This window comes from Tamandua tetradactyla, chromosome 23, assembly GCF_023851605.1.
Source record: "Tamandua tetradactyla isolate mTamTet1 chromosome 23, mTamTet1.pri, whole genome shotgun sequence".
In the NCBI taxonomy this organism is placed as follows: Eukaryota; Metazoa; Chordata; class Mammalia; order Pilosa; family Myrmecophagidae; genus Tamandua; species Tamandua tetradactyla.
The window spans coordinates 21476395-21498540 of record NC_135349.1 but is presented as its reverse complement, the minus strand read 5'-3'; the positions used below and the strand labels follow the sequence as shown (position 1 = coordinate 21498540).

At 34.4% G+C, this 22146-nt stretch overlaps 1 pseudogene; it reads right to left on the bottom strand.

Annotated features, from left to right (window-relative positions):
• Positions 1 to 911: 911 nt before the first annotated feature.
• On the bottom strand, positions 912 to 1839 carry LOC143666545 (olfactory receptor 8K1-like; annotated as a pseudogene).
• Positions 1840 to 22146: the final 20307 nt, after the last annotated feature.

The window sequence follows — 22146 nt, the reverse complement described above, 5'->3', positions numbered from 1 at the left end:
CTTTAAATAAAGGGAGATATGCCATGTACATAGGTTAGGAGACTCAAGACTTTTGAGAATGTAATTTGCCACAAATTGATCTATAGACTGAGTGCAATCATTTTCAAAATCCCAGCAGGTATTTCTGTGGATATTGTCATGCTAATTTGAAAATCCTTTGGAAATATAATGAAAATGGAATAGTAATATGATTTTTAAATGAAGAGAAAAGTTGGAGAAAACCTCATTTCAAAATTTGCTATTAAACTGTAGTAATTTAGACAGTCTGTCATTCGAATAAATACAGATATAAGTCAGAGGAACCTAGTTAAGAGTCAAGAAATAAAGTCATCTATTTTTGGACAATTATTTTGTGACAAAGATGCCAAGGCAATTCAGTGAGGAATTTTTTGCCTTACCCCCCAAGTCTGGTCTTACTTGCCTTCTTTCTAAATAATATAGCTGTCAATGGGACCTTCAAAAACTTTGGGGGCTTATATTATCTGGCTGAATTATCTATTGAAGTGAAAAAGAAAAGTTCAGAGAGATAGAAAAGGAAGTGTTTTGTTCATAATAGAAGGAAAATATAGAAGAATGAATCTGATGAAATATTTCTATTTCTCGATTCGATATATATTCTGACATATTTTATTGAGAAATCTTCACACATATCCATTGTATAGATGGTGTACAGTCAATGGCTCAAATATCATCACCTAGTTGTGTGTTCATTACCATGATCATTTTTTAGAACATTAGCTTCACTCCAGAAAAAGAAATAAAAAGAAAAAAGAAAAAACTCTTACATGTTGTACATCTTAGCCTTCATTCTCATTGACCACCAGTATTTCCTATCTACTTAATTTATTTTACTCTTCTGACAGAAATTTAAGCAAATATTCTTGTACCTTGTATTACTGAACATTAAGATATTAAGTGAGCATTTTGCTTTGATTAGTTAAGATTCCCTTTAGAGCATGTTTTACTTCTTTGTTTCTCAAGCTGTAGATCAATGGATTCAGAGATCATTTTATCAATATCAAAAGTATGTCTGGATTTGAGTTGCAGATAAATAAACAATGGTGTCCCATAGACGACAACCACCAATGTCAGATGTGAGCCATAGGTAGAGAAGGCTTTGTACCTCCCCTCAGCTAAGTTCATTCTGAGAATGGTCACAGTAATAAACATGTAGGATACAAGGACAATTAACAAGGATGAGAGCAAATTACAGCCTGAAAAGATAAAAATGATCAATTCTAATTCATGTGTATCAGAACAGAGTATAGATATTAGGGCAAGGGAATCACAGTAAAAATAGCTGATAACATTAGAACCACAAAAGGAGAATGTAAATAACTTAATTATGAGAAGTAGGGACACAAAAGTGTTGTAGAGATATGGAATAAGAACTAGTACCCAAATGCACTTACATTGCTGTGATCACCATGTAGAGAAGAGGTTCGTAGATGGCTGCATAGCAATCATAAGCTGTTGCAGATAGAATAAATAGCCCACTGATGATAAAAATCTCAAAGATTACCAGCTGAGTAGCACATCAATTGTAAGAAATTGTATTTTTGTTCACCACAATGTTTACCATCATTTTTGGGCCAATAACAGTGGAATATCCAATATCAGTAATGGACATATGTCTAAAGAAAAAGTACATGGGTGTGTGTAGCTTGGAATCCAAATGGGTCAACAAAATCATGCCCAAATTGCCTATCACTGCGGCCAAGTATATGACAAGAAAGGTTGCAGTGAGGTGTGCCTTCAGTCCAGGGTTATCCGTAATGCCTGAAAATAAATTCAGTCACATGAGTCTGCAGTATGATTTTATTGTTCCATATGGTTCATCTTGGTAACCTGTGTAAAGCATAAAATCAGTACTTATTATATTAGCACACTATCTCTGAGAAAATATAGGCCATAATGTACAAACTAGAGGGCATTTTCTCCATTTCAAAATCTAAATAAAGATTCCTCCATCGATCATGCCAAAATTAAGCACAACAACCTCAATTCATTGACACTTTGGTCAAGTATACCTTAACAGAGGCAAACATTTTTATATTTTTACTGTCAAAACATAACATACAAACATGAACATTCTTAACATATGAACATTCCATTCTTGGTATATAATCAATGACTCACAATATCGTAACATAGTCGTATATTCATCACCATGACCATTTCTTAGAACATTAGCATCACCTCAGGTAAAGCAATAAAAAGGAGAAAGAAAAAACTCATACATATGATACTCCTTACCCTTTCCTCTCATTGACTGCTAGTATTTCCATCTACACAATATATTTTAAACTTTGTTCCCCTTATTTTTATCTATACCTCTCTCCACTCCCTTTCATTGATTTTTACATAGATAGTTCAATCTACTCAATCTATTTTAACATTTGTTCCACTAATTGTTTATTTATTTTTAATCCATATGCTTTACTCATCTGTCCATACTGTAGATGAAAGGAGTATAAGACACAAGATTTTCACAAACACAATCACATTGCAAAAGCTATATAATTATACAATCAACTTCAAGAAACATGGCTACTGGAACACAGCTCTGTAGTTTCAGGCACTTCCCTCTAGCCACACTAGTACACCTTAAACTAAAAAGGGATATCTATATAATGCATAAGAATAACCTCTAGGAAAACCTCTCGACTCTGTTTGAAATCTCTCAGCCACTCACATTTATTTTGTTTCATTTCTCTCTTCCCCCTTTCATCAAGAAGGTTTTCTCAATCCTTCGATGCTGAATCACAGCTCATTCTAGGATTTCCATTACACATTTCCAGGAAGTCCACATCTCTGGGAGTCATGACCCACATAGAAAGGAGGGCAGTGAGTTTGCTTACCTGTTGGCTGAGAGAGAGATAGGCCACATCTGAGCAATAAAAAGGTTCTTTAAGGGTGACTCTTAGTTCTAATTTTAAGTAGATTTCACCTATCCTTTGCTGGGATAAGTTTCTTTTGGGGACAAACTCCAAGATTTAGGGCTCAGCCTATTGATTTTTTTGTCTCCACTGCTTGTGAGAATATTAGAAATTCTCTAAATGGGGAAGTTGAATTTTTCCCCTTTCTTGCCATTCCCCCAAGGGGATTTTGCAAATACTTCCTTATTCACTGTTCAAATCACTCTGGGATTTATTGGGGCATCACACTGGACAAACCTACAAAATCTCATGCCCTATTCAAGGTTCCATGTACTTATGGTGTTCAATTAACCAGTTCATATAAGTTTTATAAGGAAATGCACTAGTAAAAATATAAATGTTGTACCAAATAAACCTTTTTTTTTTACTTTAGTCTCATGCAGAAGTTGAAGTTTTAAAATATGAATGACCATTTGCTTTCAACACCCTGCAGTATTAACATTCTTTTGTTCTTCCTCGTGCAAAATTGTTTTTTAATTTGTACATTTAGTCACTATCATTGTACAAAATATAATGTAGGCATTCCTAGATTATCTCATCTTGGTCTTAATTGTCTATCTTTCCCTCTGGTTTCATATGTGCCCACAGCCCTCCTCCCTCTATCCTTCTAACATTCTTATTCATTCAGTGTACTTATATCATTGTGCAAAAATCAGGTAGTACTGTGCTATCCATTTCTTAATTTTTGCAATCAGTCCTGTTATACAATCTGTATCCCTTCAGCTCCAATTACCCAATACCTACCCTATTTCTGTCTCCTGATGGCCTCTGTTCTTCACTGAAATTCTCCAAGTTAATTCATTAATGTTATTTCATATCAGTGAGACCATATAGTATTTGTCCTTTTGTGTCTGGCTAATCTCACTTAGCATAATGTCCTCAAGGTCCATCTACATTGTTACATACTTCATGACTTTATTCTGTCTTACAACTGCATATTATTCCATCGTATGTTTATACCATGGCTTGTTTAGCCACTCATCTATTTTTTTTAACTTTTTTCTTTTTTATTAATTAAAAAAATTAACAAAACATTTAGAAATCATTCCATTCTACATGTACAATCAGTAATTGTTAATATCATCACATAGTTGCATATTCGTCATTTCTTAGTACATTTGCATCGATTTAGAAAAAGAAATAAAAAGACAGCAGAATAAGAAATAAAACGATAACAGAGAGAAAAAAATAACCTATACCTCACATGCAGCTTCATTCAATGTTTTAACATAATTGCATTACAATTAGGTAGTATTGTGCTGTCCATTTCTGAGTTTTTATATCCAGTCCTGTTGCACAGTCTGTATCCCTTCAGCTCCAATTGCCCCTTCTCTTTTTTTTTTAATTAACAGAAAAAAAGAAATTAACCCAACATTTAGAAATCATACCATTCTACATATGCAATCAGTAATTCTTAGCATCATCACATAGATGCATGATCATCGTTTCTTAGTACATTTGCATCGGTTTAGAAGAACTAGCAACACAACCGAAAAAGATACAGAATGTTAACATAAAGAAAAAAATAAAAATAATAATAGTAAGAACAAAACAAAACAAAACAAAACAAAAACCTATAGCTCGGATGCAGCTTCATTCAGTGTTTTAACATGATTACTTTACAATTAGGTATTATTGTGCTGTCCATTTTTGAGTTTTTGCATCTAGTCCTGTTGCACAGTCTGTATCCCATCAGCTCCAATCACCCATTATCTTACCCTGTTTCTAACTCCTGCTGAACTCTGTTACCAATGACATATTCCCAGTTTATTCTCAAATGTTGATTCACATCATTGGAACCATACAGTATTTGTCTTTTGGTTTTTGGCTAACTCACTCAGCATAATGTTCTCTAGGTCCATCCATGTTATTACATGCTTCATAAGTTTATCCTGTCCTAAAGCTGCATAATATTCCATCATATGTATATACCACAGTTTGTTTAGCCACTCGTCTGTTGATGGACATTTTGGCTGTTTCCATCCCTTTGCAATTGTAAATAACGCTGCTATAAACATTGGTGTGCAAATGTCTGTTTGAATTTTTGCCCTTAAATCTTTGAGTAGATTCCCAGCAGTGGTATTGCTGGGTCGTATGGCAATTCTATATTCAGCTTTTTGAGGAACCGCCAAACTGTCTTCCACAGTGGTTGCACCATTTGACATTCCCACCAACAGTGGATAAGTGTGCCTCTTTCTCCGCATCTTCTCCAGCACTGGTCATTTTCTGTTTTGTTGATAATGGCCATTCTGGTGGGTGTGAGATGATATCTCATTGTGGTTTTGATTTGCATTTCTCTAATGGCCAGGGACATTGAGCATCTCTTCATGTGCCTTTTGGCCATTTGTATTTCTTCTTCTGACAGGTGTCTGTTCAAGTCTTTTTCCCATTTTGTAATTGGGTTGGCTGTCTTTTTGTTGTTGAGTTGAATAATCTCTTTGTAAGTTCTGGATACTAGACCTTTATCTGATATGTCGTTTCCAAATATTGTCTCCCATTGTGTAGGCTGTCTTTCTACTTTCTTGATGAAGTTCTTTGATGCACAAAAGTGCTTAATTTTGAGGAGCTCCCATTTATATATTTATTTCTTCAGTGCTCTTGCTTTAGGTTTAAGGTCCATAAAACCGCCTCCAATTATAAGATTCATAAGATATCTCCCTACATTTTCCTCTAACTGTTTTATGGTCTTAGACTTAATGTTTAGATCTTTGATTCATTTTGAGTTAACTTTTGTGTAGGGTGTGAGATATGGGTCTTCTTTCATTCTTTTGCATATGGATATCCAGTTCTCTAGGCACCATTTATTGAAGAGACTGTTCTGTCCCAGGTGAGTTGGCTTGGCTTCTTTATCAAAGATCAAATGCCCATAGATGAGAGGGTCTGAGCACTCTATTCGATTCCATTGGTCGATATATCTATCTTTATGCCAATACCATGCTGTTTTGACCACTGTGGCTTCATAATATGCCTTAAAGTCAGGCAGTGCAAGACCTCCAACTTCGTTTTTTTTTCCTCAAGATGTTTTTAGCAATTCGGGGCACCCTGCCCTTCCAGATAAATTTGCTTATTGGTTTTTCTATTTCTGAAAAATAAGTTGTTGGGATTTTGATTGGTATTGCATTGAATCTGTAAATCAATTTAGGTAGAATTGACATCTTAACTATATTTAATTTCCAATCCATGAACACGGTATGCCCTTCCATCTATTTAGGTCTTCTTATTTCTTTTAGCAGTTTTTTGTAGTTTTCTTTATATAGGTTTTTTGTCTCTTTAGTTAAATTTATTCTTAGGTATTTTAGTCTTTTAGTTGCAATTGTAAATGGGATTCATTTCTTGATTTCCCCCTCAGCTTGTTCATTGCTAGTGTATAGAAATGCTACAGATTTTTGAATGTTGATCTTGTAACCTGCTACTTTGCTGTACTCATTTATTAGATCTATTAGTTTTGATGTGGATTTTTCCGGGTTTTCAACATATAGTATCATATCGTCTGCAAACAGTGATAGTTTTACTTATTCCTTTCCAATTTTGATGCCTTGTATTTCTTTTTCTTGTCTAATTGCTCTGGCTAGAACCTCCAACACAATGTTTAATAATAGTGGTGATAGTGGACATCCTTGTCTTGTTCCTGATCTTAGGGGGAAAGTTTTCAATTTTTCCCCATTGAGGATGATATTAGCTGTGGGTTTTTCATATATTCCCTCTATCATTTTAAGGAAGTTCCCTTGTATTCCTATCCTTTGAAGTGTTTTCAACAGGAAAGGATGTTGAATCTTGTGAAATGCCTTCTCTGCATCAATTGAGATGATCATGTGATTTTTCTGCTTTGATTTGTTGATATGGTGTATTACATTAATTGATTTTCTTATGTTGAACCATCCTTGCATACCTGGGATGCATCCTACTTGGTCATGATGTATAATTCTTTTAATGTGTTGTTGGATACGATTTGCTACAATTTTGTTGAGGATTTTTGCATCTATATTCATTAGAGAGATTGGCCTGTAGTTTTCTTTTTTTGTAATATCTTTGCCTGGTTTTGGTATGAGGGTGATGTTGGCTTCATGGAATGAATTAGGTAGTTTTCCCTCCTCTTCGATTTTTTTGAAGAGTTTGAGGAGAGTTGGTACTAATTCTTTCTGGAATGCTTGATAGAATTCACATGTGAAGCCATCTGGTCCTGGACTTTTCTTTTTAGGAAGCTTTTGAATGAGTAATTCAATTTCTTTACTTGTGATTGGTTTGTTGAGGTCATCTATTTCTTCTTGAGTCAAAGTTGGTTGTTCATGTCTTTCCACGAACCCGTCCATTTCATCTAAATTGTTGTGTTTATTAGCATAAAATTGTTCATAGTATCCTGTTATTGCCTCCTTTATTTCTATGAGGTCAGTAGTTATGTCTCTTCTTCCATTTCTGATCTTATTTATTTGCATCCTCTCTCTTCTTCTTTTTGTCAATCTTGATAAGGGCCCATCAATCTTATTGATTTTCTCATAGAATCAACTTCTGGTTTTATTGATTTTCTCTATTGTTTTCATGTTTTCAATTTCATTTATTTCTGCTCTAATCTTTGTTATTTCTTTCCTTTTGCTTGCTTTGGGATTAGTTTGCTGTTTTTCTCCAGTTCTTCCAAGTGGACAGTTAATTCCTGCATTTTTGCCTTTTCTTCTTTTCTGATATAGGCATTTAGGGCAATAAATTTCCCTCTTAGCACTGCCTTTGCTGTGTCCCATAAGTTTTGAAATGTTGTGTTTTCATTTTCATTCACCTCAAGGTATTTGCTAATTTCTCTTGCAATTTTTTCTTTGACCCACTCATTGTTTAAGAGTGTGTTGTTGAGCCTCCACGTATTTGTGAATTTTCTGGCACTCTGCCTATTATTGATTTCCAACTTCATTCCTTTATGATCCGAGAAAGTGTTGTGTATGATTTCAATCTTTTTAAATTTGTTAAGACTTGCTTTGTGACCCAGCATATGGTCTATCTTTGGGAATGATCCATGAGCACTTGAGAAAAAGGTGTATCCTGCTGTTGTGGGATGTAATGTCCTATGAATGTCTGCTAAGTCTAGCTCATTTATAGTAATATTCAGATTCTCTATTTCTTTATTGATCCTCTGTCTAGATGTTCTGTCCATTGATGAGAGTGGTGAATTGAAGTCTCCAACTATTATGGTATATGAATCTATTTCCCTTTCCAGTGTTTGCAGTGTATTCCTCACTTATTTTGGGGAATTCTGGTTCAGTGCGTAAATATTTATGATTGTTATGTCTTCTTGTTTAATTGTTCCTTTTATTAGTATATAGTGTCCTTCTTTGTCTCTTTTAACTGTTTTACATTTGAAGTCTAATTTGTTGGATATTAGTATAGCCACTCCTGCTCTTTTCTGGTTGTTATTTGCATGAAATATCTTTTCCCAACCTTTCACTTTCAACCTATGTTTATCTTTGGGTCTAAGATGCGTTTCCTGTAGACAGCATATAGAAGGATCCTGTTTTTTAATCCATTCTGCCAATCTATGTCTTTTGATTGGGGAATTCAGTCCATTAACATTTAATGTTATTACTGTTTGGATAATATTTTCCGCTAACATTTTGCCTTTTGTATTATATATACCATTTATGATTTTCCTTCTTTCTACACTCTTCTCCATACCTCTCTCTTCTGTCTTTTTGTATCTGACTCTAGTGCTCCCTTTAGTATTTCTTGCAGAGCTGGTCTCTTGGTCACAAATTCTCTCAGTGACTTTTTGTCTGAGAATGTTTTAATTTCTCCCTCATTTTTGAAGGATAATTTTGCTGGATATAGGAGTCTTGGTTGGCAGTTTTCTCTTTTAGTAATTTAAATATATCATCCCACTGTCTTCTAGCTTCCATGGTTTCTGCTGAGAAATCTACACATAGTCTTATTGGGTTTCCCTTGTAAGTGATGGATTGTTTTTCTCTTGCTGCTTTCAAGATCCTCTCTTTCTCTTTGACCTCTGACATTCTAACTAGTAAGTGTCTTGGAGAATGCCTATTTGGGTCTAATCTCTTTGGGGTGCGCTGCACTTCTTGGATCTGTAATTTTAGGTCTTTCATAAGAGTTGGGAAATTTTCAGTGATAATTTCTTCCATAGTTTTTCTCCTCCTTTTCCCTTCTCTTATTCTTCTGGGACACCCACAACACATATATTTGTGCGGTTCATATTGTCCTTGAGTTCCCTGATACCCTGTTCAAATTTTTCCATTCTTTTCCCGACAGTTTCTGTTTCTTTTTGGAATTCAGATGTTCCATCCTCCAAATCACTAATTCTATCTTCTGTCTCTTTAAATCTATCATTGTAAGTATCCATTGTTTTTTCCATCTTTTCTACTTTATCCTTCACTTCCATAAGTTCTGTGATTTATTTTTTCAGATTTTCTATTTCTTCTTTTTGTTCAGCCCATGTCTTCTTCATGTCCTCCCTCATTTTATCGATTTCCTTTTTGAAGAGGTTTTCCATTTCTGTTCGTATATTCAACATTAGTTGTCTCAGTTCTTGTATCTCATTTGAACTATTGGTTTGTTCCTTTGACTGTGCCCTATTCTCAATCTTCTGAGCATGGACTGTTATCTTCTGCTGCTGGTGTCTGGACATTTAGTCAGATTTCCCTGGGTGTCGGACCCAACAAGGTTGTAAGATTTTTCTGTGAAATCTCTGGGTTCTGTTTTTCTTATCCTGCCCAGTAGGTGGTGCTCGTGGCACACATTTGTCTCACGTGTTTGGAAGGGATCACCCCCAGTCACCGTTCTCCGTGGCCTGGTAATTTCTGATCCAATTCTCTCAGTTGGTTCGGGCGGCCGCGCGTGGTGGGGGCGTCAGCCGCCGCGGCTTGAGGGGACCCTTGGCTCCTTTATTAATTTCCCTATTGGTGTTTGGTTAGACCCAGTCCCTGCCACTGTCGGAAATTCCCTTCTCTCCCTGGAGGGTTGTCGGTTGCCGGCCGCAGTGGTCCTGTGGAATTTGCCACCGGACCAGGGAGCCGCCCGTGGGGGAGGGCCACCATGGCTTGGGTAGCCCTCTGATCCGAGACTCGTAGCCAGTCCAGGAAGCCACCCGCAAAAGAGGGGCACTGGCCGCCGTGGCCTGGGAAACCCGCCTCTCCGAGACTCTCATTCGGCCCAGGAAGGGGGAAGGGAGGAGCCCCGGCCGCCACAGCTGCCGTTGCTCGGGTAGTCGCGCGCCACTCGGGGCTCTCACTGCAGCCGAGTCTCGCAGTCAGACTTGCCAGTCCAGACTGGGGTATGCTGTGCATCCATTCCCCGCCGTGGCCCCGGGAGCTGCCCTGCACTGTCTCTGCTCACCCAGTAGTTGCCCTGCTGCCACGCTCCTCACTGCTGCCGCACTCCTCGCTGCTCCGGAGTAATTTTTTAATAAAAAAATTGCACATGGCCCAAGTACTCCATGAGTTATGGGCGCCTCCTCCGTGGGTCCCACAGGAAGAAGCCACTCATCTATTGATGGACATTAAGGCTGTTTCCATTTCTTGGCAATTGTAAATAATGTTACTATAAATATTGGTGTGCAAATGTCAATTTGTATCCTTGCCCTCATATTGCCAGATCATATGGCAATATACTTAGCTTCCTGAGGAACTGCCAAACTGCCTTCCCTAGTGGTTGCAGCATTTTACATTACCACCACCAGTGGATAAGTGTGCCTCTTTCTCCACATCCTCTCTAGCACTTGTCATTTTCTGTTTTATTGTTAATGGCCATTCTGGTGGGTGTGAGATGATATCTCATCGTGGTTTTCATTTTCATGTCTCTAATAGCCAGGAAAGTTGAGCATCTTTTCATGTGCTTTTTAGCTATTTGTATTTCCTCTTCTGAGAAATGTCTGTTCATGTCTTTTATCCATTTTGTAGTTTGGTTGTTTGTCTTTTTGTTGTTGAGTTGAATAATCTCTTTATATATTCTGGATACTAGACCTTTATCTGATATATCTTTTCCAAATATTGTCTCCATTGTGTAGGCTGTCTTTTTCTTACTTGACAAAGCTCTTTGATGCACAAAAGTGTATAATTTTGAGGAGTTCCCATTTATCTATTTCTCTCTTCAATGCTCATGCTTTGAGTATAAGAGCTAAGAAACTTCTTCTTATTACAAGTTTTATAAGATATTTTCCTGTATTTTCTTCTAAAAGTTTTATGGTTTTGTTTTTGATCCATTTTGAGTTAATTTTTATGTAGGGTGTGAGATATGGATCCTCTTTCATTCTTTTGCATGTGGATATCCAGTTAGCCAAGTACAATTTATTGAAGAGATTATTCTGTCCCAGGTGAGCTGGGTTGACTGACTTGTCAAAGGTCAATTGTACAGAGATGAGAGGGTCTATATCTGAATGCTCTATTTAATTCCACTGGTCAGTATATTTATCTTTATGCCAGTACTATGCTGTTTTGGCATCAAGTTTGTTCATGATACCACTTAAAGTGAGGTAGTGTGAGACCTCCAACTTAATTTTTCATTCTCAGGATGTTTTTAGCTATTTGGGGCAGCCTACCCTTCCAGATGAATTTGGTTATTAGATTTTCTATTTCTGCAAAGAAAGTTTTTAGTATTTTAATTAATATTGCATTGAATCTATAGCTCAATTTAGGTAAAATTGACATCTTAACTACATTTAGTCTTCCAGTCCAAGAACATGGCATGGCTTTCCATTTATTTAGGTCTGCTGTGATTTCTTCTAGCAATTTCTTGTAGTTTTCTTTGTATGGGTCTTTTGTACCCTTAGTTAAATTTATTCCTAAACATTTTATTATTTTAGTTGCAATTGTAAATGTAATTTTTTTCATGATTTTCCCCTCAGATTGCTCATTACTAGTTTATAGAAACACTGCAGATTTTTGAGTTTTGATCTTGCAACCTGCCACTTTGCTGTACTCATTTATTAGCTTTAGAAGTTTTGCTGTGGATTTTTCAGGGTTTTCGATATACAGATTCATATCATCTGCAAACAGTGAGAGTCTTACTATTTCCTTTCTAATTTTGATGACTTGTTTTTCTTTTTCTTGTCTAATTGTTCTGGTTTGAACTTCCAACACAATGTTGAATAGCAATGGTAGCAGTGGACATCCTTGTCTTGTTCCTGATCTTAGGGGAAAAGCTTTCAGTTTTTCCCCATTGAGGATGATGTTAGCTGTGGGTTTTTTCCACATATTCCCTTTATCATGTTGAGGAAGTTTCCTTCTATTCCTATCTTTTGAAGTATTTTCATCAAGAAAGGATGTTGAATTTTGCCAACTGCCTCTTCTGCATCAATCAAGATGATTTAGAATTTTATTAAATAATGTTACAGTATGCATTTTTCATGTCTGTCTGTTGTTTCTGCTGGTTGAATCACTTATTCTGAATGATCCCCTATTCATACATGTCTCTTCTGCACACAAAGAACCTAGTCACTATGATTATTCTTGAACTTGAAAATGAAGGTGTTATAGTTAATACACAGCACAAAGTATCTGAGGTGGTACAAAAAGTTTGTCCAAAGATGAAACCACCATCCACCAAATCTGGGTTTGCTGCTTGGCTTGGTTAAATGTACAGATACAGCAATCAGATATAGAAGTAAAGGCTTATTTATATTGGCAGAAAGGTAGGGGAAGCTTCCCAAATCTGTCTCTCTGTAGTTGTTTTTTGCTTAGTTTTTATATATTTTAGAGATGAAAGAGGTAATGATCTTGGGTAACAAATAACAGGGGTCTGGAGAACATCATTAGTTCTTTATTTTAGTTGTTTACCACTTCCTTTAGGATATACATTCTCTAAGATACCTGAGGGTGGTGCTTCCAAGTCCAGTACACACTTTACATGTTGTTCCTCTGTGAGACTAAAACTCTAACTCAGAGCTTGCTTATAGTTTTAAGGTTACATTTAAAATGCTAACACTATATATCCTAACTATTACTTACATTTATGAAGAAAAAGCATATTTCAAAGGCAAAAGCAGTTTTACATAAGCCATTCAAGGTATGTGGTCATGTTCCTGTTTAAGCTGCATGTCCTGAAAAAGTTTCAAAGACCAAAGTTTTATACTCACCCTAATGGACGATCAGCTTTGGTTTTCTTCAGTTTTAATCCTCATTGTTGCAGGAAAGACTCAAGTGTTTTTCTAGCCCCTTGAGACTCATTTTGTTGAACTTTTACATTGATTTGAAGATAAACACATAGCAGTCAATTACCTCAAGGGAGAGTGGCTTGGACGTCTGTTAATTTTTTCAGAAACTCCCATTAGGAGAAAGTTAAAAGTATTTGTACCTGGGTTTAACTGATAAATTATACAATATCACCAAATGCTGAACATCAGAAATATGTCTTTGTTAGCAACTCAGTTATATAATGAATAACATAGGCATATTGTACACACAGACAGTCCCACACAACACATCTACACACATAAACACACATTAACATGAGTGAAAGAAACAAGGACTTCTCAAGAGCAGATTATGCAACATTTGATATGCAATACCCATTAACAAGGATATTTTTTCTTGATATAGAATTATAGGTTTATATAAAACTGTATTTTATGACTTCTATCGCATCTGCCAAGAAATTTGTGATTCTTCTTTTATTTTTCCCTTGTATGTAATGTGTATTTTTTGTCTGGAGGTTTTTTATAAAGATATCTTTTTTAGCATTTGTCTTCAAAATTTGATTGTGGTCTGCTTTAGCATTTTTTTTTCTGTTTATCTTCTCTGAGATTTTTAAGCTTCTTATAACTGTGATATTATAGATGCTTTGTTTTGTTTTATAAATTAGGAAAATTTCTGGTCAATAATGGTTTTGTCTACCATATCTATTCCATTATTTCTTTCTGGGCCTATAATAAAATCCATGTTAGATAGCTTGTTATTGTTACACAGATCACTGAGAAAAAACTGCCAACTGTTTTATATCTGATGATACTTTCAAAAATGAGGGAGAGATGAAAACATTCCCAGAGGAACAAAAACTGAAGGAGTTGATCACACCTAGATTTATACTACAAGCAATGTTATAAGGGAGTTCTTCAACTTTAAAAGAAAGGGACTATACAGTGGTTCAAAGCAACATAATGAAATAAATACCTGTGGTAAGTGTAACTATTTGGGTAATTATAAACATCAATATTATTACAGAAAAAAATACAACAAACAGAGAACTTAGTAGCAGTATAGGGTCACTGGACAAGCCATATTACTCTAAAGTTAGTAAAAAGGTAATTTTTATCAATGAAATAAAAACGCTTAAGCAGTCAAAAATTACAGTTGAATCTCAAATTCATTTTTATTTTGGCTTAAAATATAAAATCAGGTTATATAAATTAAAGAAGGAAAAACTAATAGAAGCATTCTACAAAAGGTCACGAAATGCCAAAAGGACAGTTGTTTATACAAAAGTTCAGAAACTTTACACAGTGGTCCAGGCTTAAATCAACCAATGGCTTCATTCAATATCAATTCATATTCTTGTATTACAGAGTTGGAACAATCATTGGATGTGATTGTAACTTAGGCTACACTATTACATCATTTTCCTCTCTCTCATATCTGATCCCAAACAAGGATATAGTATATAGTATCATGAATAAATATGTAATGAAGTTCATGTTCAGTAAAGAGAGTTTGGATGCTCAGTCTAATAAATTTAATTAAGCAAATTGAGGATATCCTCTTTTAATATTGGACTGAATCAATATACCAATATCTTAACTTTGATTAACTAGTGGATTTTTACTAAAAGGTAATATATAGTTCTGATTGTTTGTGTCTCTGTGAATCCACACACTTAATTAGGATTTTTAAACTTCAGAGAAATAAGAGATTCTGAACTTCTCTGTAGCCTCTTTGCTCACTGAAGCATCTGTTACAGTTGCACATTCTAGAGTCAACCATCTAGAATTTTGTCATAAGATAAATGAAACATGAGCTAATGCCAAGTGTGAACTTTGTTACGTTGTTAGTTTAACTGATCAAAGAAAACTTTTTCTGAGATGCCTCACATTTCTTCTCCATAAATTGAGGTATGTAGAAGTTAATCCTTTGGATGCTTTATTAATTAATAGAGAACAGTTTATTAGTTAAGGGTTAATTGTACTAGTTTCTTCTGTTCTCACTGATGTTTATCCAATAGATGAGGGTATTCCAGTAAAAGAAAGGTTTTAGAAATAATTTCATTGATTTCATATACCTCTTACATTGGGGAAAAGAATGCAATTAACTACCAGTTCATTGGTCTCAGTAGAACAGTTTTAACACAATGATGGCACTCAATGGCCATGGGGAACTAACAGTTTTAATGACTCACTGAAAAGTTTTGTCTTAGAGTGAGGCTCTAGAATGTGGATTTTACATATCATCATTTGAAAGTTCCTTTTTATTTTTTATTTTTTTGCTAAACACATTCCCTAAAATTTTCTTCCTGGATCACTGCATTCTATCAATCTGCAATTTCTAAAACATGTTAGCTGTTTTAGTCTCAAGGCCGTGCTCCAGCAATTGTCTCTGCCCTCCTCTGCAAAATAGCCATAAGGCTTCCCCACTATCTGATAGTAATTTATATACTTATTTTACTTATTTATTTATTATCAACCTTTCCTTAAAATATAAACCCCACAAGAGAAAGAACTGCTTCATTCACCATCTAGTCTTGTAACTATAAGATTTGAGAACATAATAAAACTTCTGAAAGAGTATAATATGTATTTACATATTTTCATGCAGCCTTTAGTCATGTTGTTGAAAAGCATAGTCTCTTGTATTTTTGTCCTTTTGTCTGATTCAAGAAAAAAATTAAACCTGAATCAAAAGTCAGTGTTGATTAACAGACTTGATATTTGATGATGCTATTGAAAACTATCATTCCTTGAAATTTTAGTACTTTCTTCATGTACATGGAGCTTTAAGGTTTTATTTAATTTTACCACTAGAGACAGCACCACATTATTCATTTATTATTATTATTACTGAAGAAATACTGAAGTGATAATAATAATAATCACTTTATATTGCTAACAGAGTTCAGTGATTTCACCACTCCTCTAATGGATAATTTGTATTTCCTCAACATTGCTTTTGTCACTTTCACTTGTCTAGTTGGAGTTTACCAATTATTTTGCACTTATGTTAAGCATAATTTGAAAGCTCTCGAGAGTATGGTAGTGGTATGCTTTGAACATTACCTCCTCTTAGAAGTTTCCACTGGGATGCTGTTAATCTCATGCTTCCTTCTGAGTTGTGACTGCAGGTTGCTATATGAGAACTTTGGGTTTGAGTCTATCCAAACAAAATAAATATTCAGAATTCTTCATATTTCAGGGAAAGAAAGAACAATAGATTTAGAATTCCTGGAAAGTCAAGTCTTTCAATGAAATCAATATCATTTTAATAAATTAAGAAATAATACTTAAGACACACAGAACTGTTGCAATCTAATTTTTAAGTAGGAAATAAATCCTTAAAAATAAAATACCTTTTCTCAAATTTGCAAGCAAAATGATCATTTACCCAAGAAACATGATCTATTTACATCTCAAATTCTGGCAACTGATACAATTTCCTTTTAGATTATAGGGTTTATGACTGGCAGGGCAAGCCCTGCCTGGTGCACCTTGGGTTCTCATGAGTGACCCTGTAGTCAATAACATTGTTTCATTAGAAAGTACACATGGATGCGTTCATGGATTCAGGGAGATTCAGTCATAGGCCAGTGGCAGCTCTGATGAAAAACACTTTACTGGCAAAGTGGAATTTCTTCCTGTAGAATTTCAAATAACAAGCATAGAAAGAATAATGAGGGAAATAGGAAACAACAAGAATAACAGCTGGTATCAGCAGAAATAATAGATGCTATGAAACAGTGGGCTGACATACTGGAAGTATTGAAAGAAACATACTCTAAAGGACAAATTCTGTATCCTGCAAAATTGCCCTTCAAAAAAGAAAGTGATATAAAAACATTCACTGATAAATGAAGACGAAGACGAGTTGTTTCTAGCAAATCTGCCTTACAGGAAAGACTAAAAGAACTCTTTAGGATGCAAGGAAATGACATCAGAAAATAAGACAAATCCACATAAAGAAATATAGAACATGTACAAATATTAATACGCAGGCATATATAAAAAAACTGCATATATATCTATATCTAAATCTATAATCTATCTATATATCTTTTTCTTTTCTTCCATTAACTGATTTACAATAAATACCCAACACATTAATTAAAAACTTATTATTGGCCTATGACATATAAAAGTTCAATAACTATGAAAACAGTAGCATGCCAATGGATCAATATTGGATCAAAGTGTCTAATTTTATTGGAACATGGTTAAAATTAACTGTTTTAATTTAAGAAGCATATTGTAATGCCCAGACCAACACTTATGCATATAACTCAATATTATAATTAAAATCCAAAAAAATAGTTAAAATATTATATTAGGTCATACGTATTTTTGATTAAAGAAAGCATAAGAGCATTAGTATAGGAACTTAAACATATGAGAGACATAGAAAATAAATAACAAAAATGAAACATATAAATACAACCATATTAATATTTATGCTAAATATAAGTGAATTAAAAATTTCAATCAAAGCACAGACACTAAAAAGTTGATATTCAAACTAGATCCAAATGCATGCTGTCTATGAAATAGAAATTCTAGGTTCAGAGTAAAAAATAAGTTTAAAGTTAAAAGATGGAAAATTATATACCATACAAACAGTAATCATAAGAGAGCAGAAGTGATTTTACTTAGAGGAGACAAAGTACACTTTAATACAGTGTGACTAGAGACAATGTAGTATATTTGATAATGATAAAAGAGCCAATTCATCAATATAATATTACAATTATAAATTCACAATACACATGTGGCAAACAATGGCACCTCAAAATACATAAACAAAAAAAGACAAAATTGAGGGCAGAAATGGGCGATTTAGGATTAGTGTTTACAGACTTCAATACCTCCTTTCAGTAACACAACAACTAGAAACCAGGAAGGATATGGAGCATAAAGTTTGGAAAGGAGGAAGTAATCTGTTTTTGTTCACAGACACTTGATACTTCCTATAGATGTTTCTAAGGATTTTATAAAATTATGTAAAACTAATAAGTATTTACCATGGTTAAAGGGAAAAATCAACATCCAAAATTTATTATTGCTCCATATCAGCAGCTAATAATCATAAAATGAAATTAAGACAGCAATTCTTTCCACAACAAAATGAAATAGCATAAAATACTTTAAAAAATTGAACAAAATATGTGAAACTTATCCATTGAATATGACAAAACCTTGCCAGAAGAAATTAAAGCTCTCTCTAATGGGAGATTTGTCATGAACAAGGATTAGGAGACTCAAAATTTGTAAGATGGCAATTTGCCACAAATTTATCTATAGTTTTCAGTGCAATGACTTTCAAAATCCCAGCAGGATTTTTTGTAGATATTGTCAAACTGATTCTAAAATTCATGTAGAAATGCAGCAGAACTAGAATGGTCATAATTGTTTTAAATGAAGAAGTAAGTGAGAGAGGTCACACAATCTGATTGCAAAACTTTCTAATAAAATTGTGCCAGTTTGAATCTGTTATGTACCCAGAAAAGACCGTGTTCTTTTAATCTATTCTTGAGGAGTCAAACCTATCATGGGTAGGAACTTTAGATTAGGCTATTTCAATTGTGATATGACCCAGCCCATTCAAGGTGCATCTTAATCTTTACTAGAGTCCCTTATGAGAGGATAAAAGGCAGAGAAGTTTGGAGAGAGAAAAATTCCCACAGAAGCTCTAGGAGAGAGCCGTTTTGAAATCAGAACCTAGGAGAAAAGGGCCAGTAGACATCACCATGTGCCTACTATGTAACAGAGGAACCTCAGATGCCAGCAATCATTAATTAGAGAAGGTAAGTTCCTTGTGATGCCTTAATGTGTACATTTTCATGGCTTTAGATCTATAGACTTGTAAACTAATACATCACCATTGAAAAAGCCAGCCCATTTCAAGTATATTGCATTCTGGCAGCTTTAGCAAACTGAAACAAAACTACACGAATTTAGACCATATATCTCTGCCATGAATATAGATATAAAACAAAGAAATAAGCCATATACTTTCAACAATTGTTTTGGAACAAAGATGCCAAGGCAATTCAGTGTGGAATTTATGCCATCAGTAAAAAACCTTTGATTTTCAAAACACAAAATATCCCATATAGAAAATGAAAGAACAAGTCACAGAAAGGGATAAAATATTTACAAAGCACATGTCAGGTAACAAGCATGCATTCAGAATATATTAAAATAATTGCAACCCAGTAAGAAAAAGACAATAATCTGATTACAAAATGGGGAAATGATTTGAATGGATATTTAAGCAGAAAATATATACAAGTGACTAATAAGTATCTGCAATTATCCTCATTACCATTAGGCAATTTTAATCTTAGATATCAAGCAAAGAGAAATTAAGAAATGAGACACATGCACAAATGTTCATAGTAGCAATATTCTTAGTAGCCATAAACTAGAAACAATCCAAAAGTCTATCAACTAATAAATAAATAAACAGTCATACATCCACATAAGCAAATCATATTCAGCAATAAAAAACAGACCTCTAATGTATACAATGTATAAATTAAACATCAAGAAAGTGTCATAAAGTAACAATATATGTTTTTTATGTTATGGATAACTCTCAATGTATTGACCAGGTATAAAATCTGTAGCCTATTTATTATCACACACACACATTCTACAAGTAGTTAAATATAGCTGAATTTGTGTAATGAAACTATGAAGTAAACATGATTTTATGTTTATGCCATTTTATCTAGTGGTTAAGAGTATGGGCTTTAGAGAAAAACTCATGGTTTCATTCCGAGCTTTGCCATTTTTCAATTGTAAGGCTTGGGCAATTAATTTAATCTTCTAAAAATTCACTAATTTGCTGAAAGAACTGCTTTAAAATGAAAATGCTATTTTAAGTTGGGTCAAATGAACAAATAGATTTTTATGATTATTCAAATACTTAATGCCTACACTATATTACTTAGCACATTGGAAGAAGTATAGGGTTCTTTCTAAAATTATATCATCTAGTAATTTAAGTCTCTTCCATTTTTTACTACTGATTTTAATTGTGCTTTGAAATAAATCAATTTACAAATCAGAAATGGATTTTTTGTCTTAAAAACTGTTGTCATAATAAATGAAAGAAATAGCTGTTTCTTAACTTCTCATAGTGTCTTCCTGTTTTATGAATTCTGATGATGTTTGACTTTAGTCTAAGAATTTTTTTCCACTTTAGCCTTCCATGAATCATAATCTTATTTCTTTTCTTTGTGCAAGGGATTTATTGTTGGCTTCTATAGTAACAGGCAGATTCTGTGACTGTGCAAGTTTCTACTGGACATTAGAAGTTACCAGCTTTCAGGAGAGGTTTTTTTGATATGTAGGTTTCTGATTCTTTCCTTCCCTCTGTGATTAACATGCCCAAATAGCAAGCCAGAAATAACACACTGAATTCTTGAGCTGTATTGTTTGTCACTGTAATATGTTGCTCTTTCAGGAAGTTCTGATTATCTATGAGCCTTATGTGATATTTAAGCTTGAATACATAGAAAATACAGCATAAGGCATATTACATTGCATCTTGCTCATGTATTCCATCTCTATTTTCTAATGCATTTTTTGTATGCTGGATGGCAGGGGTCACATTTCATTCTTTTTCCATGTGATTATTCTGTTATTGTGGCACCATTTGTTGAATTTTTATTTGTTAATTTCTTCTTTCTTTCTTTGCTTGTTTGCTTCTTTTGGGAAGTGCATGGGCCAGGAATTGAACCCAGGTCTCCTGCATAGTAGTTCAACCTCTTTTGATTTTCCATCTCACCCCACTCTTATTAGGACACAACTGTTTACATCAGCAACCCTACCTTTGACTGCACCCTGTAACAATATTTATTTAATTACTAGTATGAGAAAATATTCATTTCATCTTCTAATCTCTCATTTCCTATGAATATATCCGTTCTCATGATAATAGGGGTGTCAATACAGTTATGGATTTAGTTATTTTGCAGTGCATAATCTTAATTCCTCTAGAATTTTATTTGCTACTATTTTTTTAATGCGTCACTTTTTAAAAGGTGAGTAACAAATGAATGAAGAAAACAAAACCAAATTTCCTTGCTTCAAAGCAGAAAGGAGGTATAAAACAGATAGGATTGGGAAATATTCACTCCTGATTTTTTGCAAGAGACTTCTGAAGATTAAGAAAGGGATGCAGAAATCTCTTCCTAAAGTTACTATCATGTCTCTATTCATTTGTACAACAGATAATTTTAAAACACATATATTCTACTTTGTTAAACCTGCCAGAATGCAACAAAGCAGAAATGCAACAAGTTTTAAAAGGAGAATTTATTAAGTTGCAAGTTTATTATTCTAAGACCATGAAAATGTCCACATTTAGGCACCAACAAGAGGTTACCTTAATTCCAAAGAAAAGGCTGATGTCATATGAAACAACTCTGTTATCTGGGAAGGCAAGTAGCTTGAGTCTGCGGGTGTCTTTGGCTTATAGGCATCTCTGTCAGCTGGGAAGGCACATGGGGGTGTCTGCTAGCTTCTCTTCAGGCTTCTTCAAAGGGGTTTTTTCTTTATGCACCTTCAAAGGTCTCTGGCAGTGTGGGTTCTGTGGTTCTGTTGGCTTTTTCCAAAATGTTTCTCTCTTAAAGAACTTCAGTAAACAGTCCCACCTTGTGTGGGTGAAGACACATCTCCATGGAAACCATCTCATCAAAAGTTACCACCCACAATTGGTGGGTCATATCTGCATGGAAACAATAAAAAAGATGCCACCTGGAAATATTGAATGAGGATTAAAGGACATGATTTCTGGAGTACACAACAGTTTCAAACCAGCACAATATAGACTTAATAAAACTTTATCATTAAACTCTGTGTTTTAACATTCTCTCTCTACTTCAGGGTACAAGTGAAGTCAAATCATTTCAGAAATATTTTTCACATATCAGGTACATATCTGGTCTAGAGGCTCAAGCACTTGTCAGTAAATTAATTTCAATGAATGATCACCATCATTCTCCTTCATTGGAAATGACCAGCATGGTTACATGTACACATAAAAGTTACTACATTAATTTATTATCACATTGGATT